The sequence below is a fragment of the Colias eurytheme genome, chromosome 26 (assembly GCF_061535395.1).
Source record: "Colias eurytheme isolate Ceu_HAF_F1 chromosome 26, ilColEury1 Martin Lab GWU primary, whole genome shotgun sequence".
Taxonomy (NCBI): Eukaryota; Metazoa; Arthropoda; class Insecta; order Lepidoptera; family Pieridae; genus Colias; species Colias eurytheme.
The window spans coordinates 3,341,218-3,351,300 of record NC_143005.1 but is presented as its reverse complement, the minus strand read 5'-3'; the positions used below and the strand labels follow the sequence as shown (position 1 = coordinate 3,351,300).

Sequence of the window (10,083 nt, the reverse complement as noted above, 5' to 3'; positions counted from 1 at the left end):
ATCGTCATTACATAGTATTTTTAACATTTACCACCGATTCGGAAAGCAGTATCTATGGAGAAGAATCGGCAAGAAACTCCATAGTTGCTTTTTTAAAATAATGTCAATAAATTTACATAATATGTAACTTATATCTAACTACATAATATGCCAAAGAACTGTCCTGTGGTTTTTACGCGACAACCCTCCATGGGTCTTTATCGTCCATATATTCCTGAATACTGTAGTACGCTCTCTGAACTAGTACATTTTTTATGTAAGTTTTAAATTTAGAACTACTAAACTCTTTAATATTGTGAGGAATTCTATTGTATAAGCGTATGCCTTGACCCATAAATGAATTTTTAACTTTAGCTAATCGGAAAAATGGCATTTCAATTCTATTCCTGTTCCTTGTGCCATAATCGTGTCTATCTCCTACTCTTGTGTGTAAGTCAGAGCTTTTGTGTAAATGCAAAATATTATTAAATATATACTGTGATGGTACAGTAAGGATACCAGTATTCTTAAAATGATCTCTTAGTGAGTCCCGAGCACGTAAATTATATATAGAGCGAATGGCTCTTTTCTGTAAGATAAATATAGTTTCTATATCTGCAGCCCTGCCCCACAGTAGAATTCCATGGGACATAATGCTATGAAAGTAGCTGAAATAAACCAATCTAGCCGTATCTTCATCGGTGAGATGCCTTATTTTTCGGACTGCATATGCAGCAGAACTGAGCTTACCTGCAGCGGTGTTGACATGGGCTCCCCACTGTAGTTTCTCGTCCAATGTTAACCCTAGAAATACAGTAGACTCAGTAGGATGCAATACCTCCCCGTTCAAGGTAATACCTCTGTTCAACTTTTTTACATTAGGAAGCAAAAATTCAACACAAGTGGTTTTTTTGGCATTTAATAATAAATTATTGGCAGTAAACCATTCAGATATGTGTAAAACACACCTAATAAACGATATTATGCCGCTTGTTTCGCATAAGGAATATCAATTTCGATTCGCTTAACAACTAAATTTGTATCATAGTAAAGTCTAGAAGAGAATGTTTTAAATTTCAATTAAACTAAAGCAACAAAATTCAGACTCAAAAAGAAACTATAAAAAGGTTCATATTCAGAGAAAGTTTTAAAAACAGAAAGAATTCGACCACGACGCGAGGTTCGAACCTTCGTCATTTCCTACCGTGGCAACACCTTAACTTTCGATCCTTGATCCCGCCTCACCAAACGAATATAATTTACAAACTTTTTAATTGTATAAAACTATAAATTAGCTTCATATACTTTCTATTTTACAACGACACGTTCGATTCAAATTAAAATTGCCAGAATTTTCATACAATAAAAAATAACCTACAAAATTTACAATAAATTGCTTTAATAACATTTTCCCTACCGCAAAATGTATTCAGCTGAATTCTGTAACAATAATGCGCTTACACGAAATTCATTTCGCGGTAAGCATTGAAATTGTAATTGCTATGAATCCAATCTATGCACACGTGCGATTACTGAGATTGTAGCAATCAGCGCAAGTGAACACGTGTAACATAATATGTATTGAATCTCTAATGTCCACCAAGGTTACGTGAGTTCAATTTTAATAGAGTTTAGATGCAATGTCTATTATCTGCACTAATTGATATTGGTATGAATTAAAGCTCAAACGGAGCTTCAACAAATGTTTGTCTTTAAAATGTCTAAACAAATTATTGTTATTATATTCGTACCATAAATCTGCGTAAATAAGCTAGTATATACGCAACAGGTCAAATAAACACGCAAGTACAAAAAGGCTCTACAAAACAAGAAAGAGGAATGGAATTAATATGAGAAATAAAATGAATTATAAGTAAGTATTTCGGTTTTGCGGTCGCAATTTAGGTAATATTGTAAAGTTACTACATATTTACAACGGTACATTTGTTATGTTTTTTTCATATCATTGTTACATAAAACATCGATGATAAGTGACAATAATGCTTTAAAATAAACAAATCATATGTACAACGCAAACGTCCATGAAATTAAATATGTAGACCAATTCAAAATTAAACAAAAATATTGCTAAACTTGACCAAATACCAAAAGCATTTCACTTATAATAACCCACAATATCTGGGATGGAGTACAAGAAACTCCACTTTGAGTTCCCTATTTACAGTCCTAATTGAATCCCAGTGTCCACAGACTCAATGCTAATAAATCAGTGTCACTTCTTCACCTTGGAGGTCAACCTTCGCCACAAATCAATAATTGAAACCATATCGACGGCCGCGGCCACTTCGCCCGGGGGAATCCGACCCATACAGCCTGTAGTTAATTGAGAGAGCAATCAAAAATCACTTAATTTCGCCTCGCACTGTCAACATTTTTCCACACCTAATAACTACGCCTACTAATCTAATATCTGGCTATGTTCATAATTGTGTGGGCTCGAGGGTCAGCTTGTGTAAATATTGCTTTAACATTTCGCTTTTAGGGCCCTTTTCAAGTTTGCGTTAGGTAATTCGCGTAAAAGTTCAAAGAAATGTTGAATCAACAGTGCTTTTTAACAAAGACTTCCATCTTACTTAACATATTATAGGTTTATACATACATTATGAATATATACTGTTCAATTATTAAACATTTCTTATCAGGTTTCTAGGAAATCGGAATTATTTTTTCGTTTTTCGCCTCTCCAGTTACAGCGAAATTGTATGAATATTGAATTACATAGAAGAATCTCTTTCCTTGAAAGCAAGGCATTGTAATAATTATTGAAAACATTGCAAATATCTGTATAATTATGAACAGTATCACAGACTAATAATAATATACAACGTATACAACTAGTATTATAAAGCTGAAGAGTTTTTTTTTGTTTGAACGCGCTAATCTCAAGAACTACTGGTCCGATTTGAAAAATTCTTTCGGTGTTGGATAGCTCATTTATCGAGAAAGGCTATAAGCCTTAGCGTGATGATATATAGCCTATGAGCCTATTAGGCTATATATCATCACACTAAGACCAACGGAAGAAGCCACGACCACCTACTAAGAGAAGCGGAGCCACGTGGGTGAAACCGTGGAGCAGAACTAGTTATATTATAAAATCTTGTGAAACCACGACCAATCATATAAACTTCAATAATTCTATACTTAAATATATACAGCAACATTTAACACTTTGTAGGGACAAAAACAAACCACAGAAGTGACCCTACATGCGTTTATCACGCTCAATTTGCCCATCGCAATTTGCTTGGTCACCCTTAAACGTGTTCACATAATTAAGTACCTATTAACTGAAACAAATTTAAACAAAATAGCCAATATAAAATTTCATACAATCCCCTTTGTATCAAGTTTCTTCACCCCTTATTTCAATTGTCAAATACAGACATATATTGCGGTTTTAAAACTAAATATGGCTGATCTGGCTTTGCACAAAGTTCTCAATGTTTTTCTTCACACGGGGTGAATTGCTTATTTGCTTAGTTTTATTTATTTATTCTTCTTTAGTTTCTAAGGTTTTTATCCTGTGCAAGACTTTACTGATAAGATCATCGATGATGATGATGTAATTTGCTTTGGTTTTTTTATATTACTTTATACGTATTTACAAAATGTAATCGTGTTTGTCAAAGCTAATTAATTATTGTTCCTTACCTTTAAGAATAAAAATAATGAATCCTTCTTCGTATGTTTTTTAACAGATCAAAGGGTTTAAAATTGAATGAAGCTGATGTTTAGTATTATAAATAACCAAAACAGATATATATGCTTACATAGATGCAAATTAGTTTAAATACTGAGATGTTCCTTAAATTATATTTTAGCTTATATTATTTTGTTATTAATTATACAACCAAAAAAAAATAAAATAAAAATCGGACATAAATGCATTCATAGGATTGAAAAGCCACAAAGAATCATACGAATATAAAATGTTCGATAATGTTTGTGTCCAGTCTCAAATAGTTCAGTCATATGTAAATCACCAAATTTTAAAGGAAAATATTATATTTAAAAATAATTCCAAACTAACATACGTGCAGTGTTTGAGCGGATAGATTTTTTAATTTCAACAAAAGCTATAAAACTTAGGTCATAAAAGATTCCAAGATAGCACTTCTAGCGTAGGCGTCACAGGACACCTGCATATACTACACCTGCATATATATTATAATACAGCACTTATTACCTCCATAAAGACGAGTATGAACTTGGAAAGCCATAAAACGGATGTCACGGCCGCTGTAATCCAAGCTATATTATATTCTATCATATGGCATCACGTCACATATTGCTATGTACAAGTATATAAGCATGAGTATGTGTTTGGTGGAAATCATGGTGGAATTAGCACTACTAATAAGCATACTAGCGGTCCGCCCCGGCTTCGCCCGTAGTACATATTTATGTTTTCTCTACATAAGAACCATCCTGGTACTTCAAGGAATATAATAAAAAAAGAATTATCGAATTCGGTCCACCCGTTCTCGAGTTATGCGCTTACCAACACATTTGCCGATTCATTTTTATATTATAGATTATTTTTTTAGAAAGGGTAGATTTTTGATCCATTTAGTCAATGTTTTCTTATACAATAACCTAGGTATATATTAGGTACACAAGTTATTTTCCCTTTTCACTATATTAATACTTACTTATTACTATTAATTAATATTACTTACCATAAATTTGGACATTTCCAGAGTTATATTTTCTCGAAGCTGTCGAATGTCGATATACACATTTTCCTCATTAGACTGCTTTCTTTGTGGTATGGTTTGGTGAACATAAGAAATACGTACTCAGTTTGATTGGATACTTATAAAAGAAAGTTTCGGTCTGGTAGAGACAAAAGACTGATCATATTTTGCGAAAGAAAATCGATCAGTGAAACAGATGTGCAATGTGCATCAGAGACACTTTTGTGCGACAGCCAAAATTGAAATTTTGATTCAACTAGAAAAAATAAAGTATTCGACTTGCAATTTTGTATTAGTTTTTCGAAGTGCATTTGAGTATGAATAACTCTGATCCACGAGTACAAACGAACGGACGGTTCGACGTTTTCCATCGACTTCACTGAAAAAAAACGTTTGTTAACAGTAGATTGAATCTTACCGGTTGAGTAGTTACATCGACGAGAAATAGGCCACGTGGAGGTAAAGAAAAAATGTCGTAGAAAATCTTTACCCAACCAAACATAGTCCATTGCTTCTTTGCTTCAGACTCTTATACAGTTTCCACATGGGAAACACGCAATGAATAAGAACTGTGCTATGATATCGAAAATAGTACAAGGCTAAATGTTTTCTTTGTATAATGGAAGGCCTTATGGAACAAAAGGTACTCCAGGAGTGATTAATATGAAGTATCGATAAACAACGGGCAATAATTAAAAATCGAGACGTGATTGAGTATCTCTTGTATTTTTTCTTGTATACGTTTAATAAAGGAGAACCTTTTATAATATTAATAAGGTATATGTGTAAGTTTATTAAGAAAATAGTACCTATTTATTTCTGGGTAATAAATCAAAGGTGTATTAAGGCGTAAATTGGAATGAATGTTATAGTAATTTTATATTGTTTTAATAGATAAATAAACTTATATAATTTGATATGCAGACAAAATTACTGCCTGAAGGCCATACAGGCATACAGGCATACAGGCATTTGTTTCTGTTTCTCTCGAGACCAAAGCTGTGGTCTAAAGATTGTTTTACTGTAATTTGAGAAATTATGCTAAGCGCTTAGACAGGCTCGTTTAGGTTGTTCCGATTATACTATATAGAAACAATTTCTATACGTCCACGCACACGCACCGTCCTGAACTTTGTGTTCGCATATTACCGTAATATTACGCAGTTATTTCACTATAAGCCTAATTTTAAAGCAACAACAACGTCATCCCATTTCATAAAAACAAAAATTCGCAATGCCATATTCAATTCTTCGTTATTTTTACCATTCATCGAAATAACTTCATGTGAGAAAAGCATAATACACATGTTTATTATGTATACCTTATGGACTTATTGTGTATTGAATTTTGAAACTCGTTATCTCAGATAAAACACTGCCGTTCATATATTCCATAGATCTTTTAATGACGTACATTCAATCATACAAACAAACAAACATGAAAGAAAACTACTGTAATAATAGCAACGCAACAAAAATCTTTTAACATAGAAATATAATTCCAGTATTACCAACCCGTAAAAAATAAATATAATATAATAGTTATATCAAATGTATCATATGGTTATATTAATAATAGGTAGTTTAATAAACAAAAGCCAATGTAAGCTATCGTTACACCTGTCTCGCAAACAAGTCGACATTCATTATTAGGAAAACAACTGCTCAACTTCAGGCATTGATACTGGAACAGAGGAAGGCATAGAGCTGCGTTGTGTGTGCATAATATAATCTGCTACAAATAAATACAAAATAATTCTTCATGAAGGATTTGTATAAACAAATTGTACAGATATATCTGTGTATGTAACAGGGATTGAGAATTACGTAAGTATTTGTATAGTATATACAATTGATTTGTATAATCAATAATTTCTCATATTGATTATACAAAATAATTTTTATAAGTAAGCAACCTAATATTTTTGTATACAAACTTTTGCGTAGGAAAGCTTACTATTTCGTAAGTTTGTTATTAATTTATCACATAAGGCTGTGTTCAATATAGTGCTGTTTTTTACAAATTACTAATACTACTCTACATATTTTGTGTCCAATATGAATTGTGTATCGAAAAAATTGTTTGGCTTCTAATGAGAACCCAATATCGGCTTGAAAAATGGTTTACTGTAATAATAAGCGATGATGCGATGTTTTTATTAAAAGTAAAGAAAAGCGTTCCGTTACTTCACATGTACTTAAAAAAATGCACAAAACATATTGTATGTGTGTAACGTTAGGAAAGGATTACTTTTAAGTGAAATAAAGTACCTATGCATGGCTTGTATATAGGTATTATTGTTTTAAATTTAACTACCTACTTTTTCAGTTTGAATCATCAGGTTGTTTTTATTGGCTATTTTATATGACAAAAAAAAAGAATTACTAGCGGTCTTTCTAGGCTGGGTCTGTGGTACAAATTTAGCCTTATCTCAGAGTTCGCTTCCAACGGTGAAAGAATGTTTGATATCAGTCATCTTCTCCTGTCCTGAATCCTGCGATTAGTGCTTTCAAACCAAAAAAAAAACCACCCCGCCTTATATTATTACTATAGAAGTATAGAAATGCTTTTGTTTGTTTATTGTATTGTTATCACGTTAAGACGCTACGCGATGTGATCGCAAGGTCTTCAGTTGAAAGACCCATTGTTGGTCGTGACTCGTGACTCGTGATACGGCATCGGATGTATTTGACAATCTATTATTATGTTGAAGACTTCAACACCAATTTTATCTTTCATTTCTAAATATAACAGCAAATAAATATGTGTACTTCAATATTCAATATGTTTTCCTTTTATTTATTTTATTCTTCCACGTACAATGAACCATCTCATCACATGATAATAGAATCGTATGGTGAATATTCAAAAAAGTAACAACACGCGGTGTTCCCAAGGAGTCATCCATCCAAGTACTAACCGCGCCCGACGTCGCTTGACTTCGGTGATCGGACGAGAACCGGTGTTTTCAACGTGGTATGTATGGACGTTGGCGATAGATGTAACAGAACTAAATAACATTTAAACGATGCATTTTATTTTTTTGATAAAGAACTATATTTCACTCAATCTACACACTACGTATACGGAAATACCTTTGTGGGAAATACGGGCTTTTTTTCACCGCAAAATAAATAGGTACCTATGTATGTAGTGGACGCTTTTATATGTGACGTGCCATGACGTCCAAAAATATAAATCTATACAAATGTTTTAACGTTTTTGCTTTCAGCCCAAAAATCCCTTCAAAACGCACTTAACGTAATGAAAATTGTAATCCTTTTGTAAAATGTCCTACCGATATATGTTGAAAGTTCTATTAATCCATTTACGTAGAAGTCTGAACCCTAAAAAGGTTGCTTTTCATGAAGCAGAAACTAAATGACAATGTGTGTTTAGAATTTTTAATATTGTTTGTTACAGATATTATTTGTTATAGAGAATCCAGTGTTAGTAAAATATTTCGCTCAAAGAGTGAATAATATTTCGTTTCAATAACACGACAATGTCGTTTTATATTCGAAATATTTATTAGTTTTCCAATAGATATCTATTTTATTTGATGGCGCACACAATACGATATCTTGTATCTATCTGAATATATACTTGGTTACGAACCGAAACATTTTATGTTGCATAATAAATTCGTAGTAATAGGTACTCTAATAAAATAATTTATCAGTAATTGGATTTATCCTAATCGTTGTCGTTTTGTCTATGACATTACATGTAAGAATAATGAAAGATTACAAAATTTGTTAAATATAATTCTAATTGAAAAATCTTTTAATATACCTAGTTCTTTCCACTGATCACTTGTTTATTTTTTTATCCTTGAGTCAAACTTCAATCGAACAATGTATATTTAATATTATCAATCGTGTAAATAATGTATTTTTCTATTTATTTGCAGATTATCCACATCACCACTGATCCAAACAGTGATGAAAATCATCACGAGAAGACTGGCGAGCGCAAGTATCAAATATTCGTCACATCTGCCAACCCCCATCGCAACATATGCCTGTGTTCCCGCAGTGGGAACATATATGGGCTGATGATGATGACTCCACGGTGCAGTTTTCATTTTGTTTCATTTATAACTTGTTAGTTCGTAAAGGAAAATAAAACACAAGTCGTACATCATAAATCATTTAATCAAGAATACTAACCACGAAATAAAACTTACACATAATAATATTTAATGCACTGTGTTTTGTCCTGAAAATGACATTTGCTTTGGTATATCAATACCCTTTCAATACTGTGTTTAACTATTATGGGTGCGAATTCAATACCATTCTATTTTTTAAACTAAGTTTGTAAAGTTAAATAAATTATATTTTTTGCAAGAAATAATAAACATCTCTATAGTCTATAGAGGGGTATTGCAGTGCAGATTGTTTAATGACATAATGTTTTAATAATATACTTTCTTTACAGACGAGTGATCTACCTTCTGTGTCCTGCCAGACTGAGACGTTTTTGTTGAAAGCTCCCACTGGGAATCAAACCCAGGTCACCTCGGTTCTAGACTTATATGAAGAAACAATTTCTGCTCAAAAATTATCCACTGTACAAATAAGACGGATATGAAATAAAGATTGCTATAATTTATCTGTTGTTTCATTTTATTTTATCTTACTAACTAAACTAAAACTGGTTGTAAAACTTTATGTATACAAACAAATATCGAAAATAAAGTAAATTAATGTACTGGAACAAGATATGGGAATATTACAAATAAAATGAAAATAAGCAAGAATACTAAACATTTATGTTTTCGTTAGATAGCTAAATAGTATTTTTTTTTTTCAAGTACATGTACAATTTGCCAAATGCTCTGTTTTCTGCAAAGTGTCTGAGAATAGTCTATACAAGTACCTATTACTGATTTACTGGTAAATAATAATTGTTCCGATAAAAATATTAATAAGCTAAATCACAACAAGGCCGAGCCGCAAATCCGCAATCTATAACCACAAACGTTAAATCGTATGCTACCATAAGAAAATATTAACAACACATAAACGGGTTAACCCAAAAGCACTGAAGGAACAAAACGTTTTAGAAGAAAATAAAAGCAAAGCCTACTAACATTACATTAATGCTTGTGGTCCATGTAAGTTCTGAGTATTCACGAGGAAAGGTCAATGACCGTTTAAAGACTTTTCCTTCTGAGAAATGTACTGTGAAAACGCGCAAAAGCCTCTTTACAACAAAGTTCTAATGGAATATGGTGCATAAGAAAACGTACACCGTAAAAATATGATTTCTTTATCAAAGTTTTTATCTCTTATTATGGTTATTAATTATTATATAGATATATTATATTATCTCCAAGCGTCTTAAATTATCTTTCAAAAGTAGATAATAAAAGTT

General features: G+C 32.1%; 1 pseudogene; it reads right to left on the bottom strand.

Moving 5' to 3' along the window:
* Positions 1-7,576: 7,576 nt before the first annotated feature.
* LOC149897110 (5S ribosomal RNA) lies at positions 7,577-7,691 on the bottom strand (annotated as a pseudogene).
* Positions 7,692-10,083: the final 2,392 nt, after the last annotated feature.